At 37.2% G+C, this 23,557-nt stretch overlaps 1 protein-coding gene across 1 annotated transcript in view; it reads right to left on the bottom strand.

Moving 5' to 3' along the window:
- Window positions 1-23,557, bottom strand: part of TENM4 (teneurin transmembrane protein 4) — a 3,327,204-nt gene that overhangs the window by 3,012,000 nt on the left and 291,647 nt on the right. The gene's annotated exons all lie outside the window — the stretch shown is intronic.

The raw sequence follows: 23,557 nt of genomic DNA, 5'->3' as shown, positions 1-23,557 counted from the left end.
AAATATGTGACAATATTAAAATGGTTATCTATGTGATGGTAATTATATACAATGGCATAGAATATCATCATAAATATTTTAAATAATTTTACATGGCATAGAAACATTTTTTAAAATTAATTTTACTTCATGTCTGTAGTTTTCAACATTTTTTGGAACAGACCCTTTTCCACTGAAACTTTATATAGAAACATAGTATGTAGCGACCCCGTGGACTGTAGCCCACTGGGCTCCTCGGTCCATGAGATTCTCCAGCCAAGAATACTGGAGTAGGTTGCCATTTCCTTCTCCAATATGTAATATATAAATCACTAAATTTCAGTTAATATTCTTGCATTTTTAATTTTAAAATCACATAATTATAGTACTAACATTTTTCCATGAACTCAGGTGTGCTAAATGGCATTTGCAATTATATGCAAGCTTCTACATTAAAACAATTTGTTATTTAGATTATATTATAAAATTGTTATTCTTCTACAATTTTAAATTGTAAACCTATTTTTCAGTAAATTTTCAGTAAAGTCATCTTGCAGATTAAATTGAACTTATTCAAAACTTTGAATGAAGAGTAGTAAAACTGTGATTTTAATGATATGATATTAATGATATTTCATTAATGATATTAATGAAGTGATATGGCTTATATAGCTTATAGATATTCAAGTCAGGGGGAAAAAAAACAAAATTTATACCTAGTACTAGAACTCTATAAAATGTGATATGATCATATAAGATATACATTTCTCACTACAAGACATATTATCTAACTCTGGAGAGACCAAGCTCTGTTCAAAATTTGACCTGACATGTTGGGGTGATGTATAGGTGCTGTAATAATGACCTTATCTTGAACCCTGTGTAGTGAGCCATGTTCAGGCTCCATTTATTTAAAGACACTCATACATATCTTTAAAGTTTCCAATTAGTTGCACATAAAAGAATGTAAATTATAGCTTGAGAGTAGAAAAAAATTTCCAAGGTCTTCCTAAAATAGTCTGACACATTTGAATATGGTGGCATTTTTGTATGCTAATTTTAAAAATGGATAAAGTGCATTTTAAAATAAAAGTTTAAATAGCTAACCTAGAGCACTTTCACAGAACACTGCAAAACAGAAAGATAATAATTCTGCAGAATAGATAATACTGTTATCACTTTCAATGTAGATATAATTATATACAGAGGTGTAATACAAAGATATGCACAGGATAAAAAACAAAAAGCACCGAAATATTGATAGTATGCATTGGTTGTTATATGAAAATGTGTTTTCACTTTTAATTTTCTTTAATATCCAAGTTGTCTATTATGAATATTTTCATATTCCCAAAATTTGGTATTATAGTTAAAATTTTTTTTTCTTCTCAAAGCTGTTTATTTATATGAGCCATGATATAATTTGAAAAGAAAAACTATGAGCTAACGGTTTTGATAGATATAACTTCCATAGATTTTAATTGCCATGAGTCTTTTATTTCATCGAATTTTCATGCTTTCACTGATTCATCATTATACAAATAGTTTTTTGAGAACACACTATATTCCAAGAATGGGGTATTGCTAAGGAAATTTTTTTTATCCAGGCCTTAGGGCTGGCAAATAATTTTGAAGTACATTAATGGTGATACTTGTTTTGGTATTATTGTAGACAAGAGATACTTAAAAGCAACTTGCATAGAAAACCATATACTGAACTTTGTGCATATAAAAGCATGGATAATGTGTGTGTGTATGCATGTTCACTCCTTGTGTGTCTGCCAGCGAATTCTTTGTATTAAAATCATTCAATTTTAAAAATTTGAACAAATATCTTACATATTAAGTTTGAATTTCAGAGTTACTAATTCATTCATTATTATTCTTGCTTTTAACATGCCATATGCTAAATATTCCTGAACACATTAAAACAATCTATCACTTGAGCAAGGCAAATGAAATTATCTTATTTCCACATAAATAAAAATACATATTTTCCCAAATGTAAAACTAAATTTAAGGAATTTTACACTGAATGTCATGCATAAAATACGGAGTCTCTTTTAGGGTCAAGATGTGCTTGAATGCAAAAATGCCATTTAGAAAAGGCTAACGGAAACAGTGGAAACAGTGTCAGACTTTATTTTTCTGGGCTCCAAAATCACTGCAGATGGTGACTGCAGCCATGAAATTAAAAGACGCTTACTCCTTGGAAGGAAAGTTAAGACCAACCTGGATAGCATATTCTAAAGCAGAGTCATTACTTTGCCAACAAAGTTTCATCTAGTCAAGGCTATGGTTTTTCCTATGGTCATGTATGGATGTGAGAGTTGGACTGTGAAGAAGGCTGAGCGCTGAAGAACTCATGCTTTTGAACTGTGGTGTTGGAGAAGACTCTTGAGAGTCCCATGGACTACAAGGAGATCCAAACAGTCCATTCTGAAGGAGATCAGCCCTGGGATTACTTTGGAGGGAATGATGTTAAAGCTGAAACTCCAGTACTTTGGCCACCTCATGCGAAGAGTTGACTCACTGGAAAAGACTCTGATGCTGGGAGGGATTGGGGGCAAGAGGAGAAGGGGATGACAGAAGATGAGATGGCTGGATGGCATCACTGACTCTATGGACATGAGTTTGAGTGAACTCCGGGAGTTGGTGATGGACAGGGAGGCCTGGCGTGCTGTGATTCATGGGGTCGCAAAGAGTTGGACACAACTCAGAGACTGATCTGATTGATCTGATCTGAACTCATAATGAAGAAGAATTTAAAGTCTTAGGGAAAAATACCTCCTGAACATACTTGCCTGAGATCATGAGTCAATTCACACCAAACTGATGGACCAAACCATAAACTATATTTGATGTGTTTATTTCTGAGACATTCAGAAGCTTTCTGATTCACAAGCAAAGTTTGTAGCCATTCATTCCAGTGGTAGATTTTAATAAGCCTCTAGATGTGTTATCACAGCTGAACATAAGAATGAGTCCTAGAACTAATTCTGGGAAAGATATGTCAGAAGCTATTAGTGAGCTGAATCTGTAGCATAATATGTCATTCACTGAAGCTTTAAGGCATCATTTTGTCCCCAAGAGCCCGATGAATGTATTCCTCCTCCTCTCTGTACATGTTAATTCCACCTCTGGGCCTTACTAGGATATCATAAAATTTGGATTATATTTCAGCTAAATCCATGTACAATATATGTGTGTGTGTATATATATATACTACATTTCTTTTGGTAATGTTAATTTCTTTTCCCCAGCAGATACCAAATCTTCAGCTGACAAACATATTTTATACTAAAAAATCGAGCTTCTTTATAACAAGGTTATAATAATGTAACATTGATTCTACCTATTCCTTTAGAGAGTTTTAAAGCCTTATAATTAATGCATTGAATTTTGCTTAACCATATCTATTATCTTGTATTTTTGATACGTTTATCTATAACATACTGGTTCCTTGGGTTTATTCAATGTTTTTAAAGGTGACTGTTTTATTTTAAATTTTATCTGTTTCTTTATTTTCGGCAATGCTGGGGCTTCATTGCTGCACAGGTTTTTCTCAAGCTGCAGTGCACAGAGGCTGCTTTTCGTTGTGGTGCTCAGGCTTCTCGCGGTGATCGCCTCTTTTGTTGTGGAGTACAGGCCCTAGGGCACACAGGCTTCAGTCGTTGTGGCACGTGGACTCAATCGTTGCAGTTCCCAGGCTCCAGAGCACCGGCTCAATAGTTGTGACCCAGGGGTTTAGCTGCTCCATGACATGTAGGATCTTCCCAACCAGGGATAAGACCCATTGGCAGGCAGAGTCTTTGCCACTGAGACACCAGGGAATCCCTCTCCACCTTTATAACTTTATAACTTTGTTTTTCACATATTTAGTGTTTGTGCTAAGTTTGTGATCATAGGTTTTACTTTTGTTGAAGAGCTAGCACTGAGTCTTCATGTAAAACTGCAGAAATCTTACATGCTATAAAAATGAACTTTCAATAAAGTACTTACAGGGAAAAACCAAATTCTATTTAGTTTGCCCTATTATACAACTGGCTGTTTTTAGATGAAAAACTTCAATGTAAAGTGAGTTCAGAGAAGTCTGCCGATGTTGAGTTAACTTTGTTTTTTAAAAAGTTAGATGTAAAAGACTATATTTTTAGTAATGACATTCTGATAGTACTCCTTGATTTTTATTTATTTTTTTATCTTTTAAACAAGTTTCTAGTTTCTTTGGAAATAGTTTAAACAGTTTCCTGATTTTTTAAAAGTAAGTGATTAAATGCTAAACAAACAAAAAAAATGGAGAAAGAAATGGAATTGAAAGGCAGAACAGAAACCTATAAAAACTGGCATTTTTCAAAAGATTAGTGTTATTAGGCACATTGCTCAGGTAATTAGGAAATACTGTTTCCATTTCCAATTAAAATGTAAATAGTTTTGGAACTAGATATAGGCTCCATAGGATTTGGAGCCAAAACACGTAAGCTAAAGCTAAACAAGTTTTGTGGTCTTAGAAAAGTTAATCTCTTTACTTCCTTTTTTTCACATAGGAAGAAAATATAGGCATGGGGAAAGTAGTATTAAATTTTTAAAAAAGAATCCAGTGAAAGCAAACTAATATTATTCTTATAAGAATTAAATAAGATAATATAGGTGGTGCAGTGGGAAAGAATCTATCAGTGCAAGAGACGTAACAGACATGGGTCTGATCCCAGGGTCAGGAAGATTCCCTGGGGTGGGACATGGCAACCCTCTCCAATATTCTTGCCTGGAAAATCCCATGGACAGAGGAGCCTGGTGGGCTACAGTCCAAGGGGTCACAAAGAGTCAGACATGACTGAGCACACATGCATAAAATAAAATAAATACTGTGAGCACCATGCAGCTCTATGCTGTCATGTTATGGTATTTTCTCTGAATTGCTGCTGCTGCTGCTAAGTCGCTTCAGTCGTGTCCGACTCTGTGCGACCCCATTGACAGCAGCCCACCAGGCTCCCCCGTCCCTGGGATTCTCCAGGCAAGAGTACTGGAGTGGGGTGCCATTGCCTTCTCCGATTTTTCTGAATTAACCTACTGTATTTTGGAAGGTGACCAAGACCACTACAAGACCAAGACCGCTACAGGGATGAAACCTGGTAGGAATTTAGCCTAACACTGTGTGGGGCATATTAACAGGCTTTCAACATTACGTAACCAAGAAAGAGAGAAAAGGATTATATAAGCCCCACATTCTTTTACAACAAAGATAGAACAAACATAGGACCACATACATTCAAGCTGTAGGCTTCAGTTAGACCTGAAAGTAAACATACAGCTTGTTTTTATATTATATATTTACCTTCTTAGTGGCAAATGACTACTGTCATAGCAACACTAACAAAATCTTAAAGATATAGACTTTGTTTAAAATGAAGGATTATCATGTTTCGAGTGCTTCTGTAGAGTAGAATACTTCAAAAATGTTTAAACATATTTTTACCATTTTTAATTGGGTTCCTGACAGTTCTATTATACTTTTTCTACAGAAAAGTACCCTGAGGCAGATTATCAACACTTCTTCACAAAATCTGGAACATTTAGTATTCACTAAGGAGAAGTTGAAAGCTTTAATAATTTGAAGCAATTAATTTACCTTGAAGTTATTATTCTCCTTTGGAAATTGCAATAAATGAGAAAATTTGCTTTTGAATAAATTAGTAAGTCATTATCTCAAATTTGTAAGAAACTCTTGAAAATAATATTTGTTATGATAAAAGAACATAGAAACAAAACCAAACCAAGAAATTGCTTAATGTCATCTTTTTTGTTTGTTTAAGGAAGAGGGATTATTCTGTTTATAATAAAAAGAAAACAGCTTGAAATTATGGAAATAAAATAAAAGGAAACTATCAATTCTGCTGTCCCCAGGCAGGGGAGTTTGAGTTATGTACTAAACACCCCACAGGTTATGCTAATTTCCCTGAGATTGTGGTCAAGGTAATTCCATTATTTAGATGATTATAAAATTTAAATGCTGACTCTAATCTGGATTGCCTTCCAGGGTCCTGGCTACACACCTTTTTGCACTAATTTTCACAAAATAGATGTTTAAACTGAAAAAAAAAAAAAGGATTATCTAAATTGGATTTTCTGTGGGCACTGGACCAACTTCTTGCAAATGAAGAATAGCATGATCTATCTTAATACATTATATCTATCTTTAAGTCAAGACCTTGATATTTGACAAAGCCTGCAATCTCAGCAGCTCACTGATCTTTGAAATCATTGCACTGAATGGAAAAGAAAGGCTTCCAACTGATGGAATTATGACACTTTTCTCTGCCATATTTTTAGTTATAAAGCAATATACAGAGTACAGGCCCCTGTGTCTCTACTTCTTCTAGACTTCATCAGTGATGACTTGCCTTTGAGGTCTAAACACCTATATAAGTAATTACTTGTGTGTCCATGTCTCAATCGAAACTCAGCCACGGACTTGCTGAGTCACCAGCTGGCAGGATCTAAAATTGGTTGCACTTTCATCAACATAATATTCATGATGACAGAAGCATTTTAAACCAGCTTCATTTCTCTCCTCACCCTACATTTTCTGCGTTGCCAAGCTCTTTATCAGTTCAGTTCAGTTCAGTCGCTCAGTCGTGTCGGACTCTTTGCGACCCCATGAATCGCAGCACGCCAGGCCTCCCTGTCCATCACCAACTCCCGGAGTTCACTCAGACTCATTCATGTCCATCGAGTCAATGATGCCATCCAGCCATCTCATCCTCTGTCATCCCCTTCTCCTCCTGCCCCCAATCCCTCCCATCATCAGAGTCTTTTCCAGTGAGTCAACTCTTCACATGAGGTGGCCAAAGTACTGGAGTTTCAGCTTTAACATCATTCTCTCCAAAGAAATCCCAGGGCTGATCTCCTTCAGAATGGACTGGTTGGATCTCCTTGCAGTCCAAGGGACTCTCAAGAGTCTTCTCCAACACCACAGTTCAAAAGCATCAGTTCTTCAGCGCTCAGCCTTCTTCACAGTCCAACTCTCACATCCATACATGACCACAGGAAAAACCATAGCCTTGACTAGACGAACCTTTGTTGGCAAAGTAATGTCTCTGCTCTTCAATATGCTATCTAGGTTGGTCATAACTTTTCTTCCAAGGAGTAAGCATCTTTTAATTTCATGGCTGCAGTCACCATCTGCAGTGATTTTGGAGCCCCCAAAAATAAAGTCTGACACTGTTTCCACTGTTTCCCCATCTATTTCCCATGAAGTGATGGGACCAGATGCCATGATCTTCGTTTTCTGAATGTTGAGCTTTAAGCCAACTTTTTCACTCTAGTAAGAACAATTTACACAGACTACAAAGTATTGCTTTTATCTTACCCATGTAAAATACCAAGCACTTGACATGTGGCATGCAGCATCTGTTCTTCCTATCGCCAGTGTTGGTGTAATTTTCATCATGTAGTAGGACTACATAAATTGAAGCGAGGTTTTGGTAAGATTAGGTAACACTGAAGTTACAGTTCAAGGGACTGGATTTCTCTCGTTCTCTCTATTCACCAATTAAGAATCTTAGCCTTCTTATGCTAAATTACCTCTTATAATTTGACCTTTTCCCAGTAAATATGAATGATATAACTTTATGATGCCATGATACCACCATCTCATTGTTCTCTGAAAATATAAGAACAATTTCTAACTCTGTTGCTGCTGTTTTAACTGACTGGACCAGCCTCCACTTGGAGAGCTCTTTCCCAAAGCACAGTCCTTTAAAACACAGTTCATACCCATCAGGCCCAAAAGGTGTTCTACAATTTATTGGTTTCAATTCTGACATGAGAACTTTGAGATCCTGGCTATGCTGACTTTATCTCTTAAAGTTCTTGGCTTTTACTTTATGCTCCAGCAACTTGAAGCCACTGGACACAAAATGTATTTTCTTATATTTTGGTGTTTCTGCTTATGCCCTGCCTGGGATGTTTTCCTCAAAATCTTTTTTCAGTGACCACCTATTGTCATCTACAAATCAAACTAGCTTTTACTTCTTATGGGCTTCACTTGTGGCTTAGATGATAAAGAATCTGTATGCAATACAGGAGACCCAGGTTCAATCCCTGGGTCAGGAAGATCCCCTAGAGAAGGGCAAGGCTAGCCACTCCAGTATTCTTGTCCAGAGAATTTCATGGACAGAGGAGCCTGGTGGGCTGCAGTCCATGGGATCACAGAGTCAGACACGACTGAGTGACTAACACACACACACACACACATTACCTCTTACAGTGAGCCTATTCTGATTCTTAAGGTCTAAATTTCCATAGTGATAGTCTGTGCTTGCTCCTTAACTCACTGAGCACCCTACTGTGGTAAAGTTATTCCTTTATATGTCTTTCTTACAAGTCAATGTCTTGCTGCTAACACAGCAGCTTATCTATAGCCTGACACATCTGTAAATAAGTGCATGAAAAGAATATAATGAAATCTGTCTTATAAATTAGTTATTTCTGTATGTTTCTGTTCCAGGTTATTAATTTATCAATCAATAATAAACATGACCTAGGCCAGTGATCAAGAAAGGAACTGTCTAAAGATTGGATCAAATCCTGGCTCAGCCAAATGCTAGGGGTAAGATCTTGGACAAGTTATTTAATTTGTCTCTGTCTTTGTTCTCTCATCTAAAAATAGAGATAAGTATAGTTCCTGTCCTTAGCAACAACCAGAACCAAACTATCAACCATGTGAGGGAGTCACCTGGGAAGTAGATCCACCAACCCTAATAAAACCTTCAAATGACTGCAGCCTTGGACTACAATCAGAACTATTCAGACTGCCTCATGAAAACTATAATTGATAAATATTATTTTTGCTTCATGCTACTGTGATTGGGATAATTTTTGATAAGTAATGAAGCTATAAACTCCTTTGTTGACAATGTTTTGCTTAGCTTCATTTCTCTTTTTTAGAACTTGTAAACATTATTCTCAAATATTGTATTTACTTCTCATGTACCTCTGTGGGAAGAGATTCTTTGTTCTATTATTTTTTTCTTTATTCTCCTTTACCACCATTTTTATAAACCAGACTTATTTGGAGGTCCTGACACCCTAACTGACTATGTCAATAGCTTCTTCAGTGAAATCTGATTAAATTATAATTTAAGCTGGCAAATGCCATGATGAGGGTCAGAATGTTAAAAAGACCACACGCAAGAGAATGAAAACACAAAATAATGGTAGGAATTAGGTAGCAAGGGTCTTCAACTTAGTCAATAAGGAGTATGGCCAGGAGCTATCAACAAGAATGTGATAGATGGTAGTGTAGCAGGGTCTCAATAAAGCCAAACTTTTTACAAACCTATGAAGGAATGGTTATTTGGAATAGCAGTGAAAGTATGGATGACATGGAACTCACTTCTGAATTCCTGAGTAGGTAAGATATGAAAAATAAGGAAATTCCTCTTGAAAGAACTGCAGGGTAAAGTCAGCTTCACAGAAGGGGGAAAAAAAAGAAAAACATGTGAAGGTATAGAAAATATTCAGTGAAAAATTTGAAAAAGGTAGAGGATGATAGTGGTTTTGAAATGGATCATTCATATGGCATAATAGGGGCTTCCCAGGGGGTGCTAGTGGTGAAGAACACGCCTGCCAATGCAGGAGACATAAGAGACATTGTTTTGATCCCTGGTTCAGGAAGAGCCCCTGGAGGAGGAAATGACAATCCACTCCAGTATTCTTGCCTGGAGAGTCCCATGGACAGAGGAGCCTCATGGGCTACAGGCTTTGAGGTCACAAAAAGTTGGAGACTGAGCATCTGAGCACATGTAACAGAGGAATATAGGGGTCCATTGCTTATGGGAAGATAAGGAAGTTAGGTCAGGATAGAGGAATTAGAGAGAAATATACGGGTGAATTTATAGTAGAGAACAGATGATCAGAGACATTCATCTGTTAGGTAGTGGCCAATAGTAGGGTGATGTGAGCCATGATATAATAAATAACCACAATATTTTATGGAAGTATCAGTGCTTAGAAGCCTCTAACACATCATACAGTATCTGACACAGAGAAGGCACTTAATAGAGTTGACCCTTAAACAACATGTGCTTGAACTGCAAGGGTCCACTTGTGCAGTAATTCTTTTTCAACAGTAAATATGACAGTATCATAGGAACTGTGGTTGGTCGAATCTGTGGATGTGAAACTGTAGATAGAGAGGAACCACAGATACAGAGGGTTGTTTATAAATGATACAAGATTTTCCACTGCACAGAGGGTCAGTGCCCTTCAAGGTTCTGCATTCTTCAAGGTTCAACTGCACATTTATGGTAAATGAGAAATCTCTGGGCAGATGGAAGAAATTTGCAAGTTTATTAACCTAGAGATTATAATTCAAACAATTGCCCAAGGGAACCATAGTGAAATTCATAGAGTCAGAAACCTCCTGGGGGAGGTAAGTAATATAAATGTATATTTCAGAATATTAATGTGCCTAGTCACTCAGTCACATCCAACTCTTTGTGACCCCATGGACTGTAGCCGGTCAGGCTCCTCTGTCCATGGGGATTTTCCAGGCAAGAAGACTGGAGTGGGTCACCATACCCTCCTCCAGGGGAAATTCCCAATCCAGGGATCGAACCCAGGTCTCCTGCATTGCAGGCAGATTCTTAACCATCTGAGCCACCAAGGAAGCCCCAATATATTAATGTATACTTACATGCATATAATATATATTATATATTAATATATACTTACATGCACTGCTATGGAGCATGCCTTATCTAAAGATACTCAAATATATATCACAACCATTAATATGGAAAGATACTTTTAATGAAGAAATATGATTAACTTATTTAATTATTCAGCACACATTCATTCTAAACATGCCATGCTATACCTGAGAGCAGTAGTTAGACCCTGCTGTGTCAGAGTGACCTGGGGAGTTGCTAGAAATACCAGTGCTTTGACCCAACCTGGGTTACTGAGTCAGACATTAGAACTGGAGCCCAGGCATTGACTCCTAAATATATAATTTAAATGTTGCCTTACACCTTGTCTAATAAGCAAGGCTATGTGTATACCTTAGACTCATGGTCAATTCCACTTGGAAAATACTTGGTGTACTTGAGGACAGCCCCTTCTTCCTCCTCACCCTGCTGCAGGAAAATATCTACATCATGTCTGACAAATGATTATTATAACTTTAAAATCATGTAAGTGATGCAGACCTGACTCTTCCAAACAGATCATCTCATACTTTAATATTCTTGATTTTACAAAGTTATTCCATTTTTTGAATTCATATTTGACTCTAAGAACTCTTGCTTTTACATACTTTTAAGAGTAACCTTGGAAAGGTTATTTAATTCCTCAGAGTCACTCAGGATGCTATAATAAATCAGAAGAGAGATATCTAGTCAACTGTGGGGAATGATTTGTGATTCTAAATTCCTCAGCACAAGACACGTTTTTTAACCCCATGTGGAACTAAACTTTTAAATACAACATACATACATGTACACACAGACACACTCTCTCTCTCTCAGAAAGGAAACTGTATATCAATAATTGTGTCATGCATTTACCATGTAAACATATCATCTTTAATTCTTTATCTTTTATTCTCTTAATTTAATTCAAGTGAACTCTTTAAAAATGATTATGCAAAAGCTGTTTCTATGTACATATGCATTCATAAATATAGACTATGCTAAAATGAAATCTTTCCTAATTAACTGCATTTAAATATTTGTATACCATATTTCCTATTTATAGTCAGTTTACATGAAAACAACAGCTGCCTTAGAAAAAAAAAATTGCTGGGAAAGAACCAGGGTATAACTAAGCAACTATGGACATTTTCTGGTGAAATAAATGTATTTGATTGAAAGCAACTCTGCATGTTGAAATGGGAATATAAAAACATCTATGGGCATGTTGCTCCTTCTTCAAGGAGAATCAGATTTCAGGTTTAATTAGATATCTATATTTTCCATCTGTATTTAATAAAAATACATTAAAAAAATAAATTACCAGGCTTCCATGATTCTCACAGTGCACATGAAAAGAACTGATATATATGAGTATGGAAACAAGAGAGACTGACCCTAAATTACATCTGTACACTAATTTGATCAGTCAACAAGAGTATTAAATGATTGCTCATTAACTGTAACTTCCTTGAACCCTATATTTGTTTCATATGTTTTATTGACTTTAAATCAGTCTTGGTAAGTCTATTATTTGCCAGTTAGTGGACTAAAAGAGGCAAATCCTTTTTTAAGTGGAACTGAGCCTAACGCAGGCTTCCATAGGTGGTTCAGTGGTAAAGACTCTGCCTGACAATGCAGGAGACACAAGAGATGTGGGTTCAACCCCTGGATCAGGAAAATTCCCTGGAGAAGGAAATGGGAACCCACTCCAGTATTCTTCCTGGAAAATGCCAAGAACAGAGGAGCCTGACAGGCTACAGTACATGGTGTTGCAAAGAGTGGGACATGACTGACAACTGAGCATGCACTTATGCACACACAAGCCTAATATAGGGAATGTTTACATAACATAATATCAATACATATTTGTGTTAAATGGGTCAGTGGTAGGATGAATTTGGTTGCTAGAAACTAAAACATTTCTACTTGTTGAATTTTGCCTTGATTTTTTTGATTCATTTGTCTCTAAACTGATGTTTTAAAATTGTTTATTAAATGATCTTTTAAAATATATATGATAAAAAATAAACTTCAGTGCTATGCAGTGAAAATTAAGTATCCCTTCCCCTTTAGATTCTCTGCCTCAATCTTCTGTTAATAGTATTCTTCAAAGCATTTTCTTTCCTCATCCCTTTTCCTTCATGTAGCACATAGTAGACAATTAATATTTGAATAAATGTACAAATATCTATCTACATATGATACTATAAAAATAATAGTCACTATATATTCTGTTCTGAACTTTGTTTTTGCTTTGTGGGTTGGTATGTATGTTCACTTAGAGATGCTTGTAGAATATATAGATCCACTTTTACTCTATAAGAAAATCCAAGTGTTCCATGATTAGGTGTTGTGAATCAGTCCCAGTTATGAGGCAGTTAGTGTCTGAATTTTTAGTGTCACAAATAATGTTCCCACAAGCACATTTGTATGCATTTCCAGAACATCATGATGTGCATATCTGTAGGACAGAGTGTAAAAATGGAGCTACTGTGTTAAAAGGCCTATGCATTTTAAATTTTGATAAAAACTGATAATTTGCCCTCAGACCCAAAATAGATTTAAAATAGGACTGTACTACTGGTTTGTTTGTTTAGTCACTAAGTCATGTCTGACTTTTGTGACCCTGTGAACTGTAGCCCAACAGGCTCCTCTGTCCACGGTTTCCCAGGCAAGAATACGCGAGGTGGGGGGTGGGGGTGCCATTTTCTTTTCCAGAGGATGTCCCTGGCCCAGGGACTGAACCTGTGTGTCCAGCATTGGCAGGTGGATTCTTTACCACTGAGCCACCAGGCAAGCCTGTATTGCTGGTAGTTCAGTTCAGTTGCTCAGTCGTGTCCGACTCTTTGCTACCCCATGAATCGCAGCACACCAGACCTCCCCGTCCATCACCAACTTCCGGAGTTCACTCAGACTCTCGTCCATCGAGTCAGTGATGCCATCCAGCCATCTCATCCTCTGTCGTCCCCTTCTCCTCCTGCCCCCAATCCCTCCCAGCATCAGAGTCTTTTCTAGTGAGTCAGCTCTTTGCTTGAGGTGGCCAAAGTATTGGAGTTTGAGCTTTAGCATCATTCCTTCCAAAGAACACCCAGGACTGATCTCCTTTAGAATGGACTGGTTGGATCTCCTTGCAGTCCAAGGGACTCTCAAGAGTCTTCTCCAACACCGCAGTTCAAAAGCATCAATTCTTTGGCACTCAGCTTTCTTCACAGTCCAACTCTCACATCCATACATGACTACTGGAAAAACCATAGCCCTGACTAGATGGTCCTTTGTTGGCAAAGTAACGTCTTTGCTTTTGAATATGCTATCTAGGTTGGTCATAACTTTCCTTCCAAGGAGTAAGTGTCTTTTAATTTCATGGCTGCAGTCATCATCTGCAGTGATTTTGGAGCCCCCCAAAATAAAGTCTGACACTGTTTCCACTGTTTCCCCATCTATTTCCCACAAAGTGATGGGACCAGATGCCATGATCTTCGTTTTCTGAATGTTGAGCTTTAAGCCAACTTTTTCACTCTCCTATTTAACTTTCATCAAGAGGCTTTTTAGTTCCTCTTCACTTTCTGCCATAAGGGTGGTGTCATCTGCATATCTGAGGTCAGTTCAGTTCAGCTCAGTTGCTCAGTTGTGTCCAACTCTTTGTGACAATCGCAGCATGCCAGGCCTCCCTGTCCATCACCAACTCCCGGAGTTCACTCAGACTCATGTCCATCGAGTCAGTGATGCCATCCAGCCATCTCATCCTCTATCGTCCCCTTCTCCCCTGCCCCCAATCCCTCCCACCATCAGAGTCTTTTCCAATGAGTCAACTCTTCTCATGAGGTGGCCAAAGTACTGGAATTTCAGCTTTAGCATCATACCTTCCAAAGAAATCCCAGGGCTGATCTGCTTCTGAATGGACTGGTTGGATATCTGAGGTAGATCATTGCAAAATTCAAAATCTCCCTTATGCATCCACCACTCTCAGTGATTCCAAATAAACACAGACTACAGGTTTATTTTAAAAAATAAATCTGCTGTTCAACCAGTTACTAGACAAGTCCTTTTTCTCCAGTGTCCCTACATCATCACATAAATACATAATATAAGTAAGAATGTCATATCTGGCAGGCAAGCATGGCTTTAATACACAGCCCCAGGCCCCTTTCCAATCATATTGTCACACCTCATCCCCCTGCTCCAAAGGTGTTGAATCAAATGACAATCGTGCCAACAGTGATTCTGAGCACTTATTTATTCACAGCCTTGTCAGCATTGCCTTTTCTCAAATGTGTTAATATTTGCCAATATGTCAGGAAAAATAAAGGTGTCTCATTATTATTTTATTCAGCATTTATTTTATTATAAAAGTAACTGAGTATCCAACTCATTTTATTAAAACTTGAGATTTCTTTATAAATTTACTAATCATTCTTCATCAAGAGCTAGACTAACTTTCTCATTATTGACCCAATATTACTACATGACTTCTCAATTCAGTACCCTAGGCCAAGTGATTTGCAAGGAAGTTTTATATTTAGACAGGCTTTTCTATAGAGAGAGGGCTGGCAGCTCAGACAGTAAAGAATTTACCTGCAGTGCAGAAGACCCAAGTTCAATCTTTGGGTTGAAAAGATCCCTGGAGGAGGAAATGGCTACCCACTCCAGTATTCTTGCCTGGAGAATCCCATGAACAAAGGAGCCTTGTGGGCTAGAGTCCATGGAGTCGCTAAAGAGTCGGACACGACTGAGTGAGTAACACACATATTTAGAAGGTCAGAAGCAAGTTCCTTCACGGATGGTAGAAGTGTCCCTGTGCACAAGTGAAAAGGCAGAGGAATCACTGGAACAGCAACTAGACACAGGGAAGGTGCAGTCCAAACCCTGAAGATGCGAGAATGTGGCAAAAAAACAAAACTATCCATTGATCTGCTGCAAACAATTAGCTACTGTGCTGGATGGTTTCCCTACCTAGACATTTTAAGGCTGTAGCCTTACAGAGACAGAAATGGAACCTCAGATACTCACCCAGCCGATGGAGAATTCAAACCCCCAGTATGTCTCTTTCCACACCTGAGATTCTCTTTATGGTATCATACTGGATTTTATCAACATGCAGATCCGATAAGACTCAGAAAAGAAATTCAAAAGAATTATAACTACAGAGATTTATAGAACTCCAAGAAGAAATATAGAGGGAGATGGTAAAAGGAAGCTTCCCAAGCAGCACTAGTGGTAAAGAACTTGCCTGTCAGTGCAGGAGACACAAGAGACATGAGTATTATGGCTGAACATGTTGATATTGGGTAGAAACAACACAATACTGTAAAGCAATTATCCTTCAATTAACACTACATACATATTTTTTAAAAGGGAGACATGAGTTTGATCCCTGGGTCAGGAAGATTCCATGGAGGAAGGCATGGCAACCCACTTCAGTGTTTTGGTTGGGCTTCCCTTGTGGCTCAGATGGTAAAGAATCTGTCTGAAATGCAGGAGATCTGGGTTCAATTCCTGGGTTGGGAAGATCCCCTGGAGAAGGGAATGGGGAGACAGAGAGACAGAGAAGGATAGAGAGAGAGAGAGAAGGAGAGAGAGAGAGAGAAGGAGAGAGAGATAAGGAGAGAGAGATAAGGAGAGAGAGAGAAAAAGAGAGAGAAAGAGAAGGAGAGAGAGAGAAAAGGAGAGAGAGAGAAAGCTGTCTTTTGCATTTTGCATCTTCTACACAAGAAAGGTTATTGACATCTTGACTTCATGAACTGTGCTCCATATTTCACCCCCCCACCCTTTTTTTTTCCAGATTTCAACATCTGCTTCTCTCATTCATTCCAGGCAATTTCAACGTAGCAGTAGGTCAGACAATAGTTTATATTCTCCCTGAATCTGAGTTCATTGTAAGTGATTTAATGTGACAGGAGATAGAAAATTGTATTGGCAGACTGTTACTAAACTTAATTACTCACCAGATCCAACCCCAATCAATTAACTGCAGCATTAAACAACATAAATTCTGCATTAGCCACAATGAGAAAAGTTGCAACTCCTGTTTCTTCTCAGTTAATAACTTCACTCCTTTCATTTACTATGCAGAGTCAGAGCCACTAAAGCTGTGTCAATTTATAATAACTGTGCCTGATATTTATATGACAATTGCCATTTTCAAAGCACTTTCATATCTACTAACTCATTCAGCTCCGTCATTCAATAACTCATTAATGGAAGCAGGTAACATTATTGCCACTTTTCAGGTCAGGAAAATGAGAGTTGGAGAGGTCAATGGCTCACCTAATATGACAAGCTTAAGACATTTCAGATGTCAGACAAGTCACATAACCCTTGGAGGTTAGCAACTCTAGGTATACTTTTCCAGAAAACTCCTAAACAGAACACACGAGGAAGCCAATGCTCCCTAAGTGCTCTATTTCTTCTCATTATCTCCTTGCCCTCACCTACCATTGCCAGGAGCTTGGACTTGTGTTTATCAGTCACTCTGCCACCCTTCTCAGCCAGGCAGCCTCACATACTTTCAGTCCAACAGTATATACTTTTATCCCCAATGATTTTTTTTTTTTTCTGTGCCTCTAAGCTTCTCATTCAACACTCATTCTTACTCTGTGAACTTTACCCATCATATTTGTCCCATTTCTAACTTTGAAAAACATTCTTATCTCACTTATTCCAATATGTCTGCTCAAACTGACCAGTTTATTTTGATATTTCTTATTTAAAAACACCTAAATCACACCCCTGTTGTAGAAAATGAAAAGTGTGACTAAAAAATAAGATAGCACCTACAGTTTGTCAGGCACCCATCAGAGACCTCTGCAAATGCTATTCTCATTGATCATCACAGAGGCCGTTTTTTGATAGAACCAGAAACATTAAATGAATTGGCAAGTTCCAGTAATTCAGCCACCTGATGTGAAGAACTGACTCATTTGAAAAGACCCTGATGCTGGGAAAGATTGAAGGCAGAGAAGGGGATGACAGAGGCCGAGATGCTTGGATGGCATCACCAACTCAATGGACATGAGTTTGAGTAAACTATGGGAGTGGGTGACGGACAGGGAGGCCTGGCATGCTGCAGTCCGTGGGGTCGCAGAGAGTCGGACACGACTGAGTGACTGAACTGAACTGACTAATTTAGTGTTAGTTTTAGAAACCAGATTAAAACACTACTACATCTAAAAGTAATAATAACCTTGACAAAATTACTGTTAATGTTTTTCTCATATATCAGAGAATGATAACTGACTTATACTCGTTACAGAATTTTAAAATCATAATGCGTGTTCAGTTGCTCAGTCATGTCTAACTCTCATGGTTCTATGGACTATAGCCCACCAGGCTCCTCTGTCCATGGAATTCTCCAGGCAAGAATACTGGAGCAGATTGCCATTTCCAACTCCAGGGGATCTTCCCAACCAAGGGACTGAACCCACAAATCACAATAATAATCATAAATAACACTAACCCCACTTTATACATAAATAAGGCACAAAGGAGTTAATCACACTACTCAAAGCTTTATAACTCGTGTGTAGTCAAGCTTGAACTTGAACCAAACCAGGTGATTTTATAGCTCTTGAACTTTTAATCATGTTCTTATACTTCAGAGAACATATATGTGGCAGTACACCATGATTTATTATCAAATTTATTATCTTCTAGCTAATACATTCTGTCACACATTCCTGAAAATGGAATAGCCTTGAAACTTAATACTTTAAAACGGTGTTGGAAGTCTCCTAAAATAACACTAATTTATGGAATAACTTGTAAGTGCCAAGTCTTATATATGCATATTATATCAAATCATAAATTCTGTGATATAATTTTGAGTATTGAAATTTTATAAACAGAAAAACCAAGGTCTCTAATTACACAGTAATAAATGGTCAAACCACAATCTAAATCTTGTTCTATTGCTTTCAAAGTCCCTATTGTTCATTCACTATTTCTCACAATCTCTCTTGCATTCAGTTCAATTCAGTTCAGTCGCTCAGTCGTGTCCGACTCTTGGCGACCCCATGAATCGCAGCACTCCGGGCCTCCCTGTCCATCACCAGCTCCCGGAGTTCACGCAGACCCAAGTCCATCGAGTCAGTGATGCCATCCAGCCATCTCATCCTCTGTCGTCCCCTTCTCCTCCTGCCCCCAATCCCTCCCAGCATCAGAGTCTTTTCCAATGAGTCGACTCTTCGCATGAGGTGGCCAAATCTCTTGCATTAACACATGGTTATTACATTGTTGGCAACTGATATATACTTGATAGTGGAACTTCAGTCTGATTTTGCTGAAACTGAAGAATCCTTCTTGTATGATAACATTTTTCCTAAAGATGAATTAGAGAAAGTTGTGGGGAAAGCCTTTTCTCTACCCATGATTTGTAATTCATGTTAATGAAAGATCCTACTGGGTATAAAATGAAAATTACAATTAATTATCTATTTGGAGACTTACTTATTTTGAAAATAAATTATGCAACATTAAGATTCTCTAATAAATGTGAGGACTATGGCCATTATATGCTCAGCAGCCCAAGCTTGATATTATAGAAATGATTAATGAACACATTTTACAAAGTTTAAGGAAGATAGGAAGAAAGTTCCTACTAAACATTTGTTAAATAAGGAGTTAAAATATTCTATACACTCAGTTTAACAGTCCATGCTAAACTGATTAACATTCCTGCCTTTAGCATTTCACCATATTTAAAAAATAAAATTCAACAAGCATCTCACATTTTTTCAAGGCAATTTTCTCTTTTTCATTTAGTAAATTATTAGCAGAAAAATGACTAGGTGAGTCCAATTCTTTGTGTCTCTCTCATTATCAGAAAGTAACTACATTATGGAGAAGAAAAACAGATGGAAATAATACAGGATGCACTTTGTATCCTTGTATTTAATATTTATAAAAATCCTGCAAAGTAATTATTATTATAATAAATTAACATTTCATGAAATTGAGCCTTAGAAGTGCAGTAACTTGTCAGACAGTGAAGTAGTGGTAGAGTGGAATGGGACTCCAGGGACATCTGGTTTGGTGACAGTGATACGCCCTCTCTTTCAAAAGGAGTTTGAAATGCAGGAGACCTTGGAGAAGGGAATGGTTGGTTACCCACCCTAGTATGCTTCCCTGGAGAATTCCATGGATAATAATGTAGTGTAAGTACATCAGTTAACCATGTTCAGAAAATGCTGAGTAACAGATCACTCCAAAACTCAGGCTTAAGACAAGAATCATTTATCTTCAAACATCTGCAGAGTGGCTGGTCTCAGCAGCTCGGGCCTGAACTTTTCTGTAGCAAATGCCTTCCGAAAGTCTCTTATCCCCCTTCTGGAAGGAGCAGGCTAGTATAGGCATGTCTGGTGATGGTAGAAGCATATGCATTAGCAACTTAGTTTTACCAGTGCTTTGCACCATATTTCTAATATCCCATTGGTCGAAGCAAATGCCTCTGGTGAGATATTACATGGCACACACAGTTGTAGGCACTGTAAAATCACTTACCAAATGGCAGATATAGAGAAAGATGGAGAATCAGAGTCCAGGAATGCAAATTACCACAGGAGGGGATAAACACTTCTACATTAACAGTCCACTGCAAGAATGAGTCAAGAACTCCTGGAAAGCTTGCTAAAACTACAAAGTTTGGGCTACCTCCAGAGTTTAAATTCCTTTAAATATTTATTTTAACAAGTATGCCAGTGATTCCAAAGCCAGGTGTCCATACTCTGAGAAATGTTTCTATATTCAGCCCCATAATAGTTCTCACAGAAATGTTTTATTCAATGTACCAACCCAAGACCTGTTCACCTAAAAATGTCACATTTGTGACTCAATAATCAGAAACTCAGTTTCCTACTCTAGGTCGAGAAATGCCATTCTTTAAATACTTTAATTTATTTGTTTATTTGTTGTTTATACTTTAACGATATTTTGATACCATTCCAAATACAACAGTTGGTTGTCGAAGATCTGGTAATAGCCAATCTGAAAAGAATTATCAATATGCAACTTGACTTTGGATTGCAAGGTAAGACAATGAGAAGAGACACATATATGAAGTAATCAATTGACAGATTTCTCTTTCTACTTATGCTGATGCTTTCATGTGTAAAACACCCTAACTTCTCTGTTATATTGATAATGAAAAAGAAAAGAAAAAAGACTGGCCAAAATAGAATTTGATAATAATATGAAATAGCAGGTGCTTAAATTTCTTCAAAATTATTTCTGAAGCTCTCTCTTTCAACCACCCCTTTTAATTCTGTGATTTTATGAGGAGGTATGAACTATGAGGTGCTGGTCTCTAATGCTTTGTATCTGTTAGACTTTCCTCCAGAAAATTGCAGGTTTGTTGTTGTTGTTTCCTTTTCAGGACAAGAGTCAACAGGGGTGGCATGAATTGATGATGAGCACTGAAGCTGACCCTTTGTCCCCAGTTCTTCAGGCACTCTGTCTATCAGATCTAATCCCCTGAATCTATTTCTCTCCCACTGTATAATTGTAAGGGATGTGATTTAGGTCATACCTGAATGGTCTAGTGGTTTTCCCTACTTTCTTCAATTTAAGTCTGAATTTGGAAATAAGGTGTTCATGATCTGAGTAATAATCACACAGATTTTTGGGTTCCAAAGTCACTGCAGATGGTGACTGCAGCCATGAAATTAAAAGATGCTTTCTCCTTGGAAGAAAAGTTTTGACCAACCTAGACAGCATATTAAAAAACAGAGACAATACTTTGCCAATAAAGGTCTATCTAGTCCAGGCTATAGTTTTTCCAGTAGTCATGTATGGATGTGAGAGTTGGATTATAAAGAAACCTGAGCACCTAAGAATTGATGCTTTTGAACTGTGGTGTTGGAGAAGACTCTTGAGAGTCCCTTGGACTGCAAGGCGATCCAACCAGTCCGTCCTAAAGGAAATCAGTCTTGAATATTCATTGGAAAGACTGATGTTGAAGCTGGAACTCCAATACTTTGGCCACCTGATGTGAAGAACTGACTCATTTGGAAAGACTCTGATCCAAGGAAAGACTGAAGGCAGGAGGAGAAGGGGACGACAGAGGATGAGATGGGTTGGATGGCATCACCGATTCAATGGACATGAGTTCGAGTAAACTCTGGGAGTTGGTGATGAACAGGGAGGCCTGGCATGCTGTAGTCCATGGGGTCCCAAAGAGTGGGACATGACTGAACTGAACTGAAGCTGAAGTAGTTTCAGAAAGCAGAAGGAGAGGAAACTATGATGTATTGGAAGTCTCTTCTACAGAAACAGTCAAACCAAACATTTATATCTGACCTAAACTGAGAGAGGTAAATTAAGTCTTCTATTTTTCAAATGTTTTATCTATTTTGTTTTGTATTTCCTATTTTTCCCATTTCCTGAAAGCTCTGGCTAAGACTTTTGTCATGGAGAAATTGGTGACTATTCTATTTTTATTGCCAATTGTGATGTGTGCTTTAGAATGATAAAATATCCCTTATATATGTGTTTTCTTCCTTATATATTTTTATACCTGACCTCACTTTTCCAATACTATTTTGTAATCTCTGTTTTTCTTTTCTCTTTGTTTGTATTTGTTTATACTTTTGCTGGTAAAATAGGCAAAAATATTACTGGATGTCTCACCTAGTATATTCTTTTCTGTTCTTCATACCATTCATTGCCTCTGAACTACTTTACAAACTGATCACAAGGTAAATGATTCTTGTATATAGAAAGCAAAATAAAAAAAGATCAGTGAAGATGTAATGGATTATTTTCTTATAGATAATGACCAGCTTTTCACCTATATATAAATTCATTTCAATATTCCTGATTGCCCCTGTATGTCTGTGTGTGCTTTTGAAATCTACTTTGAAGCAATTATAACATCTTATTGGCTTCCTCATTAGTTAATTACTTAAATAAAATATTTGGTATATGTTTATTTTTATATGTATAGGTCTATCAAAAATAATTTTCCTTCATCACTTTTATTTCTGGACTTTTTGAATTATGTTGTTTCAACTGTATATTTTGATACAGTATTTATTTGGTTTTGTTTTTTGATCCAGTCTATATTTTCTTTCGTATTTACATTTAACATTTTAATATAAATGATAAATTTTATCTTTGTTGAATTACATGTATATTATTATTTTTATTTTAACCTACACTTATTAATGTATAATAAAATATTTTACCGTGTTGTCTTTTCCTATAGATGTACCATTTTTCCCTTGTTTGTATGGAAGCTAAATAATTTCCTTAAGAACAGCTAATATAAATAATAGAACTGAGAAGCAGAGGAAAGACAACAGTCCTTAAGCATGTTAAAACAACAACTCATCCCCTTATTTTGAGAGAAATGCTAAGTACAGTCACACTGAGAAAACAATTTTCACCTATTGTGTTGGTGAAAATCCAACTTAGACAAAAAAACTCTGAAAACTGGAAAAATCGGCTCTTCATATATTGTTGATGTGAGTTGAAAATAAAAACATATATATGGCAACTTGTAAATATCTGTCAAAATTGAAAATGCTTTTAATGTTTAACCTAGCAATCCCACCTCTTTTTATCTTAAAAAATACCCACACACATTTGACAGATGGACAAATTATGTACTGCAGTACTGTTTTCAAATAACAAAATAACAGGCACAAAACCAATGTTCATCAACAAAGGACTAGTTACATAAACCAAGGGGCATTCATACAGTGTGATACTGAGCTTATCTCAAAAAATGAAAAAAAAATCTCTGTATATGTTAATGGGGGAAAGTGAAACTCACTCAGTCATGTCCAACTCTTTGTGACCTCATGGACTATACAGTCCATGGAATTCTCCAGGCCAGAATACTGGAGTGGGTAGCCTTTCCCCTCTCCAGAGAATCTTCCCAATCCAGGGAT

This window comes from Bos indicus, chromosome 29, assembly GCF_029378745.1.
Source record: "Bos indicus isolate NIAB-ARS_2022 breed Sahiwal x Tharparkar chromosome 29, NIAB-ARS_B.indTharparkar_mat_pri_1.0, whole genome shotgun sequence".
NCBI classification, from domain to species: domain Eukaryota; kingdom Metazoa; phylum Chordata; class Mammalia; order Artiodactyla; family Bovidae; genus Bos; species Bos indicus.
This window is presented reverse-complemented; position numbering and strand designations above follow the sequence as displayed.